Below are 15184 nucleotides of genomic sequence, written 5' to 3'. Positions count from 1 at the left end.
CAGCCCTGCCCTGGTAAAGCAGTGCATGGTCTAGCCAGGGAAGCAGACATGGAATGGGTGAATATTCCAAAGTGCATGGATTGTTGTGTGAGCGAGGCAGCCTTAACCCCGTTTTACACATGGGGATGCTGCGGCTCAGAGAGGCAGTGTAACTGGCACAAGATCACACAGTCAGAAAGTAGCTGGGCTCTGTTAGTGGGACACCTGCCAGCAGCCACAGCTCCCCCCTGCTGCGTCTGCCCTCCTCCCTGACCTGTCCCTCTTCCAGGAAGCTGCCCCCTTCGTCCAGCTGCAGGGCGCCACCGGCCTGAGTCCAGCCTGCAGGCTTGGCCAGCCTCGCTCTACCCACTCCCCCACCCAAGCTCTTCAAGTGTTTTCACTGCTGGATGAATTCAACAGATGCCTTTCGATCGCAGCCTATTGAATTAGCCCCTCTCTGCAGCCAAAAGAAGATAATTATGTTTTCATTAGTCCTGGATAATGTATTACCCCTCGGTGGCAGCCACCTCCCCTCCTTCTCCCTCCCTAGGCTCCACCTCTGCTCTCCTGGGCCCACCTCTGCATGCAGGAATGGGAACTGGTCAGGGTCCAGGGTGGCAGGGAGCAGGGAGAAGGGACAAGAAGGGAGCTGGAAGCCTCAGCCCTGTACCCACCACCATCCCTGCAGGCACTGAGGGGTGTGGACCCCAGAGAAGATCCCAGAGCAACTTATCATGCTGACTGTTTGTTGCGAATTTGCTCCGTGGGGCTCCCTGGGCGTGTCTCGGCTAGTTCAGTCCTACAGTAGTCCAGGACAGGAATGCTGTTATCACCCTTCCCTGAACTCCAGGGAATCTACTTGTCCTGCAGGAATCAGCCCAGAGGGATGCCCGGAGCAGCCTTTAGGAGGGCAGCTAATGAGGACAGCCCAGGAGCTTTTGGGGACCCCCTCTGTGCCAGACGCAGGGCCACCATGAGGATATGAGTCTCTCTCTTAGCACCAGTTATCAGGGCTCTCTGCAGCCACTGCCTAGCATTAGCATCGTGGGGTCCCCACACACTGGCTAGCACTCCTGAGAATTCAGACACACCCCTAATACCCTAAAATGTGGCTGTGTCACCTGTTATTTTCTCCACAAGAATATAGCAGGGACGTCGGAAGGGCCCTCTTTGGGGACCATAATATTGAGTTCCAATGTCGGCTTTCCCAGCAATTAACTAGATGTCCCAGAGGAGTCCCTCTGCCTCTCTGAGCCTCTGTTTTCTCATCTGTGAAATGGGGATAATTAAAAGCCCACCTCCCAGAATTCCTGTGAGGATCCATGAGATAGACCTGTAAAACGCTTGGCACAAGACTGGCAAAATGGTAGGCGCTCAATCCAAGTGAGCCATTATGAGCTCAGTTAGTACAATTAGTATGGTTATTACCAAAGAAACAAACTAGTGGGCAGCATGGGGAGTCCAGCTCATGGCGCCCCCACGTGTGTCAGAGTGGAGCTGGGCCCCAGACATTTTCAGTGGCTGCATTTTCAGAAGTGGATCACCAGGCCTTTCTTTGGAGACCCTCCTGGGGGAACTTGAACCACCAGTCTTTCAGGAAGCTGCTGAGCTCTTTAACCATTTGCATACTATGGAAATAAGACACATACTCACACACATTCATGCCCGCCCCTCCTGGTGCCTGACCTCCTCGCCTGGGCTTGGAGGCTGCCCCTACCAGATCTCTGGCGGAAGAGCAGTATTAAGAAGATGTGTTCTCATCTGCCCCAGGATACCTCATGGCAAGGACCGAACTGGGGGAGAGGGGTCTCTCCTCCTCTGTCCCAAGACCAGGCCTGTCCTGCCTGCAGAGGCCACAGCCCGGCCCCTCCAGCCCTCTAGCCCGGTGGAAGAGCAGCTCCCCCTCCCCTGGCTTTCTGATTCTCCCCAGTTGCCATGGTAATTGAGGGGCACAGTGCTCTGTGTCTGCCACCACCGAAACCCAGTGCTCAACTGGGTGAAAAAAAAAAGAAGAAGAGTTTAGGCAGGTGCACCTGGACACCAGGGCTCAGGCTTGGAGGACTGCACGTGGGCCCCAGCCAGCTTTTATATCACTGTCCTCAGCCTCATTAGTACTATTATGGGCTACAGTTTACTGAGCACTTACTACATGCCAAGAGCTTCCCTGGCATCATGGCACTGTGTGTATCCTCACAACGGCCTCAGCTCCCTTTTGCCAACGAGGAAACAGAGGCTCCAACAGGTTCTGGAACTTGCCTTGTGCCTGTGGCACAGCCAGGAGGTGGTCCAGTCCTGGGGCTGGCAGAGAAGTCACACCCCTTCCTTCCAGCTGGCTGAAGACAAGGTGGACCCCCACGTACCCCCTCAGCTCCTTGCTCCTTCTTCCCCTCCTTGAGTTCACCCCCACAGCCCTGTTCCTGCCCTTTCCTCTCACTGCTTGACGTGCAAGACAATCTGGAAAGCATCTATTAGTTACAAAGGGGGGTGGTGGCTTTCCTCTTTGCTTCTCTGAACAACTCAGAGCCTGAGTGGGCTCCCTCCCCCCCCCGTGGGTGAGGCTGTGGAGGAGGGAAGAGCAAGCTTTCCAGAGCCAGGTGCTGGGGGGGGGTGTCTGTGTCTGAATCTTCTTCTCCTTCCTTGATATACAACCCCCCCCAACGCCTCCCCAAGAGTGTCTGAGCAGCAGCGACAGTGAAATGCAAAATCCTTTGCAATCTGCCCAGGAAAAGACAGCTTTTGAGACCGGTTTATATGGTTACCCATATGTTAGGGCCCCTAAGACAGGAAGGGAGGTTTGGTTCTCCGCATATTCCCCTCCTTCAGTACAGCCCTGCGCCTCCCCCCACCTGCAAGTATACCTGACCACAGGTGAGTGTGGCCTCTCAGTCCTGCTCCAGAGAGGACCAGAACAGGGCAACGTTTCCATAACTGGCCATCCCCCCCACCCTTTCTCCTCTCTCTCCTCTGTCTCTCTGCCCAGCCAAGCCAAGCCCAGGGCCAGCAACTAAGGGGCTGTGACCTCCTACTGATTTCTGGGGCCTGCAGCCCTGCCCAGGGTAGGGGCTGTCAGTCCACCGTCCCATTAGGGAATGTCAGCCCAACACAGAAGACTGAACAACAATCCCTGCCTCCTATAGGCTGCTTTGGCCCAGAGACCTGGCCTCCCTGGGTGGCTACTACATTCAGCCCCCACCAGGCTCCCAGAAATTGTCATTGTGTGAGTGTGTGTTTCCTGATAGAAGGGGGAAAAAAATGGAAATTAGGTTATATAAAAGATGTATGCTTGGGAGCCCAGAGCGGCTCTTTAATGAGGGTTGCGACGTCTCCCTCCCCACACCCATAAACCAGCCGGGTTGGACGTCACCACTAATTCGTTTCAGCGAGGATAGGATAAAGGAGGGACATTAAGAAATAAATTCCCCCTCACGACCCTCGCTGAGCTCACAGCTCAGTCCTTACATATTTATGCCGCGTTTCCAGCCGCTGGGCGAGGAGCTACTTAGCGCCACGGCTCCTCCAAGGGGCGGCCAGGCAGCGAGCGACGGCCGGGCGGACGGGGTGAGCCGGGGCGCGCGCGGGGCGCCTGGCCCAGCGCTGGGGAAGCCCGCAGCCTCGGTTGGTCCTGAACTTGGGTTCGCTGGGGCGGAAGGAGGGAGGGAGGGAGGGGTGGGGACCAGGCGAGCGGGGGTGGGGAGGGATCTTAGAGGCACAAAGCGGAGGGGAGGGAGGAGGGACGCGCGTGGTTCCTACCCGGAGGTGATTCGGTGCCACTGGCGCCCTCCAGCCGCGCGGGCGGCGGGCTCGGAGGACTCGGAGCCTGAGCCGAGCGCGGTGGCCGCGGGCGCCCGGGAGGAGGAGGAGGCGGGTAGGCAAGCGGACGGCGGACGAGCGGGTGCGCAGCGCAGGGTGACAGCCTTGGCGCTGCCTGCTCCGCGGCGGGTGAGTTCTCGGCCGGTGTCCCGCGCCCCCTCGCTGCCCCCAAGGGCGCTTTGCGTCCGCGGGAGCCCCCGGTGCGGGTGAAGTGCCGGCTTGGTCCCTCGTCCCAAGTTATTTCGGGTGGCCTTGTCCTACTCCAGGCAGGCGGCTGGGGCTGGGGGCTCCAGTCCCGGGGTCGGCGCGCCCGCGCAGCGCCAACTTTGCGGGGACCCGCTACCCGCCCTGCGCTCGGCTCGGAGCTGCGCGCCTGCGGTAATGGCGGCCCTTTGGCATCGCTAGCTACCCCTAGCCGTCAGCCGGAGGTTGGGGACGCCAGTCCCCGGGGACCGTTGCACCTGCCCGACCTCAACTTTGAGCTCTCCGCGGTTCCAGCTCTCTGGTCAGACCGGCGCTGTGAGCCCGCGGTAATGGCGGACTCGGGTAGGGCCAGCGACCGCGGCGGGGGGCCCGGGACTGGGAGGGACTGGATCCCCGAACGTTGCTCCTGCCTGCCTGTCAACTTCGCAGGGACCCTCAGTCCTCCTTAACCCCCGCCCCTGGCGGAATCGGATCTGCTCCCGAAGCGACGGTGGTGCCTTCCGCACCTACTTCTTCAGTCCTGGCGGGATCGGGGTGGTGAGCGCAGCTCCCAGAACCCGGGAAAGTTGTGCCTCCCTGGCGGAGAAGGCGCTCGGGCTCCCAGCTTGTCCCCGCGCTGGGCGAGGGGCGCACTCCTGTGGGGTTCAGGCTGGGCAGTGCACTGCTCTTGAGGGGTTTGCTTCCAGGCGACCCAGGGTTGCAGGGCCCTCATAAGATCTAACTTCCAGGGCCATCAGAGGGACCTTTGAATCCGAGGGTCTGGAGAGGGCTAGAGACCGCCAGCCGCTTGCGTCTGTCCTCTGGCCGGGCACTGGCTGGGGCGCCCGCCCGTGGCTCAGCGCATGGAGACCCGAGCTCGCGCTGTCTGCGGCCGGCACTGGTCGGAAGAGGCGCGCGCCCAGAAGGCAGTAGAGCAAGTGTAGGAAGCTTCTGGGTGACACCCCTGGGCTCTAATTCTCGATCTACTCTTTATTTGCTAAGTGACCTCGGGAAGTTCCTTTACCTCTCTGAGCCTTGATTTTTTCATCTGTGAAATGGGAAAAGCAATACGTTTCTCGGGAAGCTAACACTAGGATCCTAAAAAAAAAAAAAAGTCGTTAACGTGAGGCTCGGGGCAGGCGCGCAATATGCTGGGAAAGTTGCTGACACTGTAACGTTCCGGGACAGATAGAGGAGATTCGTGGGTTCTGGGTTTCCCGCCAGTAGGGGTTCGCCCCTCAGGTTCCCAGGCTGTATCGGTGGCGCTCGCCTCCTGTGAGTCGTAGGTAGCACTGAGAAAGACGCACTGGGTCATTCCAAAAGAGGAGACGAGTGTGCCCATAGCCTTGCTCAGATTCCAGAGAAACGCACCAGAAGCAGCAGTAGGAGCCTTCCCCAAACGCTCCTCTGGGCGCAGGTGTGGTGCAGGCGAGTGCGCCCTGGGCCCTGGCTGCCCAGCGCCCTGGAGGGGAAGAGGAGGGAACTGACCCCAGGTCGCTCCTCCAGGGGAAGAAGGAAAAATTCCCCTTTCTTCACTGCCTCTCAAATTAGGGTCAGTCCAGTCTGGCAAACCACAGCAGCATTCGCTTAGCCACCAGGGAATTTTGCTTCTACTCCCTGGGGTGCAGGCTTTCCTTATTGTTCTTTTGAATTTGAGAAAAACAGGGATGGTAGGTCCCTTAGAAGGGGCTCGCAGCTTTCTCTGCCCTCTGGCTGGCAAGTCTGCAGACAGGTATGAGAAGCCTCTGGCATGTCTCCACAGGGAATGCTCTGTCCCACCTGCCACCCGGCCCTTCTCCACAAACCTGGATTCCCAGAGCCTGGGGAGGGGCCCACAGCTCTGTGAGGTTCCGCGGACCTACCAACATGGATTCTTTCCCAGGTGGCTGTGATCTGAATCCCATTTTGCAGATATGGAAACTGAGGGGGTGCAAGCCAAGTGACCACACTGGTACAGGGTATGACTGGGGACCCCGGCTCTGATTTTTGGCTTTTTAATGTGGATCATTCTTGCAGGAGTCTGGGCACTGGAGCAGCCTCGTGTGTGCTCCCTGTGTTGCACACACACGGCCTCATTTCCTGATGCATGTGTCTACCCAGAGGCCACCCCAGCCGTCAGGGACACTGCTTTGTCCTGAGATGGTGGCTTCCCAAAGCCCCAACTGTGTAGGAAAGAGGGAGCAGTGCAGCAGAGGCACTCAGTAAGGACCTCTGCTTGAGGCCAAGCTTAGCTCACTCCATAGCTGTGTGAGCTCCAGCTGATTGCTGAACTTCTCTGGGCTTCTGTTCCATTCTCTTAAGAGACTGACTCCCACAAGAGGTTGTGGAGATTTTGAGATGATTTACGTGAAGACTGTGCTATAGTCAAACATTTTGTGCTAAGATTGGTGGCTGTAAGGAAAAAAGGGAACCCCAACAGAAGAAAGGTTTGCTATGTGCCAGAAGTGACTCAACAGCGGTGGGTTGGGTTTGGGTTTTGTGGAGCTCTTTGGGTTTTGTGGAGCTCTTTGGGTTTTGTGGACCTCTTTGGGTTTTGTGGAGCTCTTTGGGAACAATAGTGTGGACTTGGCTTGCAGACAAGCCTGCTCTTTTCTGTTCTTCCCTGTTTTATGTTTGCCCAAATGTCCAAAGCCAGCCCTCCAGGACTCTTAGCCTTCCATGGGGGAAAGAATACACCGGGGAAAGATGAGAACAAGGGCTTCCAGGGTGTGAAGGGCCCGGCACTGCTCGGCTTGGGGTATCTCTGCAGCTGAACCCTGAGGAGCTAGTTGTTTAAACTCTTCCTGTGGCAGGGGCTTCAGTTCCCCAGGACCCAGGAAGACTTGGGTACTGAGAGCGAACACTGGTTTGACTTTGCTACCTTCTTGAACGTGTGTTTGGCGTTGTCTTATGACAAGACGCAGAATGTGTTGCCGTTGCTTGGCTTCTGCGCAGGCCTTGTCGGGAGCCACAAGCAAAGATCCATGCAGTTAGAACCAGGGCTTTTCCTATTAGAAAGTGGAATGCACAGAAGATGTTGAACCTGGCATTTCAAGGCCAATTTTCATCTGCGCTGTTTGAGCAAAGGGACCTGCTTCCCACCACAAGTCAGGCGGGTTTGTGTGGTTCGCAACACCAAGGCAGCAGCCACTGTAGACATGACAGTTTATCTCCTGCTAATAGCATGATAGCAATCAAATGAAACCCACTACCATCAGTCCATTCCAACTCATAATGACCCGTTAGGACAGAGTAGATCTGCCCGTTAGGCTTTCCAAGATCGTAAATCTTTACAGAAGCAGACTGCCCAATCTTTCCACCACAGAGCGGCTCATGGGTTCAACAGCTGATCTTTTGGTTAGCAGCAGAATGCTTTAACGACTGCACCACCAGAATTCCTTATGATAGCAATTAAGCATCACCTAATGTAATGAGTGGCAAATGCTAGCCCAGCTGACTGTCAGTATCAGAAGTCACAGAGGCACCCCAGGATAGGCAAATGCTTAGAGACCAGTGTGCATGCCTGGTTACCTGGGGTGGGTGGGCAGGGGAAGCGGAGTGCTGTTTAAGCAATGCAGGTGTCCTTAAGGGTGATGAAAAGAATTAGAAACCGAATGGTGATAATTGCCCAACAAGGTGAATGTAATTAATGTCACTGTGTAGAGTGTGCAAAAATGATTGGAATGTTTTGTAATACCTATTTTACCATAAGAACAATTTTAAAAATTAGAAAAGAGAGAGAAATCAGACCTCACCCCAGATCTACTAAGTCTGCATTCTCAGGGGGAGACTTGAAGTGTCTGCATTTTTACCAGGACTCTCCCAAGAAATTCTAACACTGTCAACCCTTGTCTGTCACCTTCATATTCAGTGAGAAAACTGAGGCCCAGAAAGGGTGAGCAACTTGCTGAGAGTCACACAGTACATTACTGACCAAGCTGAGATAGAACCTAGGCAGCTGGACTCTTTGTCCAGTGCTCCTTGATCATCACTCCATGTTTCTTTCAGTATAAGGAAGCCCCATGGATTCTTAAGTTAAAGGAAATAGAATCCTGTCTTTCTCCTGGTTGTTGCCATAGATTGGACAAGCTGTTAAAGTGTCGTGATTCTTCCCGTTAGACCTTGCTGGCTATCAGCCCCATCTGAAGTTAGACATCAGCTCCATTAATTGGTCCATCTATCCTTTCAGACAGGAAACCCCTTTTAAATGTGACCTACTGGATGTAACATCAGGAACCAACTTATCCATTATCAACCGAGTTTAACTACCATCGATGTCACCAGAGCCACTGGTTTGGGCTCATGTCAACAGCCAAGTCTCTGAGACTTGGTCTCCTCAAACCAAAAACCAAACTCACTGCCATCAAGTCAGATCCGACTCATAGCAACCCCTCTTTGGGCTTCCAAGGCAGTATCACTGCAGAAGTAGATTGCCCCATCTTCCTTCCGAGGAGTGGCTGGTGGGTTTGAACCACAAGCCTCTGGTTAGCAGTCAAATGTCTTGGGCACTACACCACCAGAGCTCCTTGTTACTGTAACAAAATACCACAAAGTGGCTGACGTTAAGGCACAGAAATTCATTTGTCACAGTTCTGGAGGTTAGAAGTCAAAACCAGGTTCTTGACCATGGCGATTCCTTCTGCGGGCGTCCAGAGAAGTGCTGTTCCCCGCGTCTCTTCTAGCTTCTGCTGGCTGCTTTTAGATGTATCTGTCCCTGTTGTTAGTGACCTCTTGCCCTGTGTGTGACTCTGTGCCCCTGCTTGTTAGTTTTTTATAAGAAACTAGTCACACAGACTTAGGACCCACCCTCCTCTGGTATGACTTCGTGTGACCTACTGATAACAAAAGAAAAATTCTATTACCAAACAAGGTCACAGTGACAGATCCAGGGGTTATGACTTCAGTGTGTCTTTTTTGAGGGACACGATTCATTCCATAACAGCCTCCCCAGTCCCCAGCCTTTGCGAGTTACGCATGTGCTTATGTCGCTCACATGCCACTCCAGGGGAAGAACTGCGGGCAGCATCCTGAGATGCAGGGAAATGGACCCCACTCGATGCTATTACATGAAAGTGATGTGCTAACCAAAAATGTCCCTCGGCCCCTGCTAAGAGGACAGCTCACAGGGTGCGGCAGGCCTGGATCATGGCAGAGTCGGCAGTAAGCCAGGAAGGAGCAGCAGTGGCCATGTGTGGTACTGCGGTGGATGTCGGCACATTTGTCAAACGTGCAGCGATGAGTGTTAAGTGGCAGGGCTAGTGCTGGGCCCTGAGGGCAGGTGCCCAGAGAGATGCGGTGTGATTCTCATGTCTGGTCAAGGCCGTGGGTACCACACAAGCCCTGTGTGAGATGTGAAGGTTCTTCGAGAGATGTGGAGCCACGAGAGACCGAAAGGGCAGTATTTCACCAAGCGCAAAGCTCAGGAGGCAGGAAGGGACAGGATAGAAGGATGGACAGAAACAGGGAAGTGAGGGACGAAGTAGGAGGAATGCTGTTACATTGAAGGGATAGTACCCAATATCATGAAACAAAATGTGTCTAAATTGTGCAATGGGAAACTAACCTGCTCTGTAAACATTCGCCCAAACCACAATGAAACATTCAAAAGAGATTTTAAAAAAGGGGAATGGAGGCAGAATGCTGCTAGAACCCCCAGGAGAGGTACCTGGGACTATCAAGGAAAGCTTCTTGGAGGAGACGGCGGCTGAACTGGTGGTCTTCTGATTGATATCGTGCTTTGGGGATAGGGTCTCTGGCAAATGAACTAGTGTGTCCAGGTTGAAAGATAGAACACAGGACTAAGAGGACATCACTATGGGAAGCGTCCAAGGCCAGGCTCAGACACAGGTGGGCTCTGTGACTCAGGGTAAGCACATTAACCTCTCTGAACTGCAGATGTGCCCTCTGTAAAACAGGAATCCTAACTACCGCTTGGGGCGGTAAGAGGATTCGATGAATAGCACGGATTGTAACTTCGGAAAGGGCACAGAGTCAGGCTCATCCAGTGATCACAACAAAAAGGAAGAACACAAAGCGAACCGCCTCGGTTAGGTAGCCAGCGTGGTGGGCCTTGCCGTCGCCTCTTGCTCGGCCCTGTCTTCCCCATCTGTGCAGCAAAGGCATTGAATTTCAGAGACATCTCTATTTGGGAAACCTGCAGCTATATTCTGCTTGGCTGGTACACTTTGTTTTTGCTTTCCTTTTCTTGATTTTGTTATTTTTTTGCCTTGAGGTAACAGACCCCACCATTAAATATTGTCTCTGTCCCTTGCCTGGCCCTTGGAGCCATTTCAGTTTACAAACTCTGACTAACTTTCACCAAAGATGTTTCTCTGTCTCTCATGGGATAAGCATTTGCCCCGTTCCCCTCCATCCATTGCGTTTGTGGTTTATTACTGCCAGTTCTAAAAGAGAGATGGCCCTATACGGATGGGTAATACTGAAACCCAGAGAGATTTTAGCCTTTGCAAGCTCTCACAGTGTACGTGGACCAAGGGGATGGAGGAACTCTCCTCTCCAGTGTGGGTGATGTTTCCTTGTTCCCAACCTCTGGCTTCCATGTTCTGTTACCTGTTTGCATAATAAGCTCATCTCTTTTCACTTCTTGGGGTTTCCCAGGAGCCACGGGCCTCCATTTTGACCGTCTAAGACACTTCTTACATTTTTCTTCTTTTTAAACAAACATCTAAAACTCCTACAGGTGAATAAATGTTGTTTCCTTTACGTATGTCTGCACTGCCCAGGAGGTTGGGCGTTGAATTCTTGGAGGTACCTCCCAGAGTGATGCAAACACTTAACAAACTCAGCTGCTTAATGAAAGGTTGGTGGTTTGCCTAAGGCACTTGACTGCTAACCAGAAGGCTGGCGGTTCAAATCAACCAGCCACTCCTCAGAGGAAGATGGGGCAATCTACTTCCGTAGTGATAATGCCTCAGAAACCCAAGGAGGGGTCACTATGAGTTGGGTCCGACTCCACGGCACATAACAACAACAACAGAGGTGCATGGGAAGGAAGGCCTGGCAATCTATCTCTGAAAAGTCAGCCAGGGAACAACCTGTGGAGCACAGTTCTCTTGTGCCACGTTAGTCAGAGTCAGTTTGACTTGTACCTTCTTTAAGACTCGCCTTCACAAATTCCCATGCTCCCTTTGCAATCTTCCCCCGGCTGATGTCTCCCTGGGTTTTGAAAATGGATCTGCATTTCCAGAACAGGAAGAGGTCATGGGCAGTCAGGTTTTATGCTGAAAAGGAGTGATTGAACTAGATATAGTTTTGAGGAAGGTTCTTTTTGAAAGCAATATGATGGAGTCACTCTGGATTTTTTTTTTTTTTTCCTGGCTCAGAACTGGTGTCCAGGTCAGGTGCTGTGCCCTGGGAGACCCTGAATGGGACCCAGCCTCCAAGAGGCTATGGTTGTCCTGCTCAAGAACCCCTTTGACACCCCATGTCTGTGAAGCAGCGTGTCGGGCTTCTCTCTCCTAAGCAGTGGAATGAGATTGACTACTCAGGTTGTCATTGTTTCAAAACAACCTTAACTGAATATTCGGTGAAATGATGCAATTATAGTTAATTTTCTTTGGTGTCATAGCAGCATGGGAGTTTTTGTGGGAGACTGTTTTCATTCGTAGGAGATTCAGGCTTGAGGATTTAAAGATGAAGCATCATGATGTCTGCTGCTTATTTTCAAAAGGTTCTGTGTAAACACAGACAGAAAGAGAGACAGAGGGCCAGGCAGATGCGTAGGGTAATGAGGGCAAGAGCCTAGGGCTGTTGAATCTGGTTGGAGGATTATGGGTGTGACTATACTATTCTTTTACGTTTTCTGTGTTTACATGTTTCATAATGAACTTGGGGGGGCTGAGAGAGATTTCGTTTGATTTTTCTGTGTGTTAAATTTCCCCAAGTTTCTCGGGAGAATACCGCTCAGTCTCCCCGTGTCTCTCCCCGCTCCCCACATGCACCCGCGCACAGGTATACACACACACATCCACACACACCCTGCCACTCTCTCTGTCTCTGTTTCTCTCTCCCTCTCTTCTTGGAAGAAATAACCCTGTGGTTTAGCAGAATGTCACTGTTTTCTGTGGCAGTCTTTCTTCACATTTTTCCCTCAGCATTTTAATTAGGGCTGTGAGTCACCGTGCCTTATGAAGGCTGGTGACAGTGTCCTTTACGTCTGTTTAGCATCACAGTTGAGCCTTGTTTCATGGCACTCATTGCATGGAGGCACGGGGCCTTGAGCAGGAGGCCTTGGCGTCTGTAACCAGCAGAGCAGGCTTGGGACCTCTTGAGGAACTGAGAAATGCGCTGCAGCTCTGTCCCTGGAATATCTTCCAGAGTTGTCTTTTGCATTGTGGCCTTTGTCACCTGGGCGTGCCTCCACACACTTGAGCTCCAAGGACTGCTCAGAACTGCAGCTTTGACAGCCTTCTCGGTGCCAGCAAGCTGTCTCCCAAACAGTGATCTCCTTCCAAAGTCCCGCCAGTGCTGTGACATCGGTTCCTGGATGCCTTAGGCCGCTCTGCCTGTGGAGTGATGGAGAGGAGGCAGGATTAGGGAGTCCAGCCACACTGGGTTCAAATCTAGCCACGGCCACTTCTTAGCCCTATAACCTTGGGCAAGTTGCTGAATCTCTCTCAACCTTGCTCTTGTCTTCTGTGGCCACCTCTATGGATTGTTGGGATGATTAAATGCCTGGTTCAAAACTAGTGTCTAAGTTAAACATAATATTTCCCTTTATCTTCTTGAACCACCCTTTCAAATCTTCTCTTCAGATCTTTTACTTCATCATTTCTTCCACTAGCTTTAGGTACTCTCCATTCAAGAGCAGGTTTCAGAGTCTCTTCAGGCATCCATTTTGGTCTTATTAACAACCAGTGATATGCAGATGACACAAGCTTGCTTGGTGAAAACAAAGAGGACATGATAAAGATCAAGCACTACAGTCTGCAGTGTGGATTACATCTCAACATAAAGAAAACAAAAATCCTCACAACGGGACCAATAAGCAACATCACAAGAAATGGAGGATTGACGTTGTCAAAGATTTCATTTGACTTGGATCCATAATCAACGCCCATGGAAGTAGCAGTGAGGAAACCAGAAGACATATTGCACTGGGCAAAATTGCTGCGAAAGACCTCTCTGATCCAACCCATGATATTTTCAGTCACCTCATATGCATGTGAAAGCTGGACAATGAATAAGGAAAACTGAAGAACAGTTGATGCATTTGAATTGTGGTGCTGGAGAAGAATATTGAATGTACCATGGGCATTGACAGAGAACTTCCAGAAATGCAAGCTGGACTCAGAAGTGGACGAGGAATGAGGGATATCATTGCTGATGTCAGATAGCTCTCAGCTGAAAGCAAAGAATACCAACAAGATGTTTACTCATGTTTTATTGACTATGCAAAGACATTCTATTGTGTGGATCATAACAAATTATGGATAACTTTGAGAAGAATAGGAATTACAGAACACTTAATTGTACTCAAAAGGGACCTGTTCATAGACCAGAAGCCTGTCGTTCGAACAGAACAAGGGGACACTGCATGGTTTAAAATCAAGAAGGGAGTGCGTCAGGGTTGTATCCTTTAACCATACTTATTCCATCTGTATGCTGAGCAAATAATCCAAGAAGCTGGACTGTATGAAGAAGAGTATGGCATCAGGATTTGAGGAAGACTCATTAACAACCTGTGATACCCTGACGACATAACTTCGCTTGCTGAAAGTGAGGATGACTCAAAGCACTTACTGAGGAAGATTAAGGACTACAGTCTGCAGTATGGATTTGTTGTTGTTGTTGTTGTTATGTACCGTCAAGTCGGCCCCGACTCATAGCGACCCCTCCTTGGGTTTCCAAGGCAGTATCACTACGGAAGTAGGATTGCCCAACCTTCCTTCCGAGGAGTGGCTGGTGGGTTTGAACCGCCAGCCTTCTGGTTAGCAGTCAATATAGAGAAAACAAAAATCCTCACAACTGGACCAGTTAGCAGCATCAAGATAAATGGAAAAAAGATTGAAATTATCAAAGACTTCATATTACTTGGTTCTACAATCAACACCAATGGAAGCAGCAGTCAAGATATCAGATGTTGTATAGCATTGGGAAAATCTTCTGCAAGAGACCTCTTTCAAGTGCTGAAGAGCAAAGATGTCTCCTTGAAGACTAAGGTGTGCCTGACACAAGCCATGGCATTTCCAGTCACATCATATGTATATGAGAGGTGGACAATGAATAAGGAAAACTGAAGAAGAGTTGATGCTTTTGAGTTCTGGTGTTGGTGAAGAATGCTGAAAGTACCATGGACTGCTAAAAGAACTAACAGATCTGTCCTGGAAGAAGTGCAGCCAGAATGTTCCTTAGAAGCGAGAATGGCCAGACTTCATCTCACCTACTTTGATCATGTTGTAAGAAGGGACCATTCCCTAGAGAAGGATATCATGCTTGATAAAGTGGAGGGTCAACCAAAAAGGGGAAGGCCTTCAACGAGATGGCTTGGCACAGTGGATGCAATGATGGGCTCAGGTATAGCAAAGATTGTGAGGCTGACACAGGACAGGGCAGTGTTTTGTTCTGCTGTATACAGGGTCACTATGAGTCAGAAATGACTCAACGGCACCTAACAACAACATGGACAGGCAAATCTGTCTTGGAAGAAGTGCAGCCAGAATGTTCCTTAGAAGCCAGAATGGCCAGACTTGGCCTCTTTTACTTTGAACATGTCATCAGAAGGAACCACTCACTAGAGAAGGATCTCATGCTTGTTGAAGAAGGGGGTCAGCAAAAAAGTGAAAGACCCTCAACAAGATGGATTGATACAGTGACTACAACATGTTATTGTTGGATAATTTTCACATTCTGTTGGATCACCTTTCCTTGGAATGGGCACAGTTATGAATCTCTTCCAGTCAGTTAGCCAAGTAGCTATCTTCCAAAATTTCTTGGCATAAACAAGTGAGCACCTCCAGGACTGCATCTGTTTGTTGAAACATCTCAAGTGGTGTTCCATCAATTCCTGGAATCTTGTTTTTTGCCAATTCCTTTAGTGCAAATTAGACTTCTTCCTTCAGTACCATTGGTTCTTGATAACAAGCTACTTCCTGAAATGGTTGAACGTCAACCAATTCTTTTTGGTACAGTGACTCTGAGTATTCTTTCTATCTTCTTTTGGTGCTTCCTGTACCATTCAATAGCTTGCCCATAGAATCCTTCAGTATTAGAA

Source organism: Orycteropus afer, unplaced genomic scaffold (genome assembly GCF_000298275.1).
Source record: "Orycteropus afer afer isolate SDZICR_OR568_19922 unplaced genomic scaffold, OryAfe1.0 scaffold00048, whole genome shotgun sequence".
NCBI lineage: Eukaryota > Metazoa > Chordata > Mammalia > Tubulidentata > Orycteropodidae > Orycteropus > Orycteropus afer.
This window is presented reverse-complemented; position numbering follows the sequence as displayed.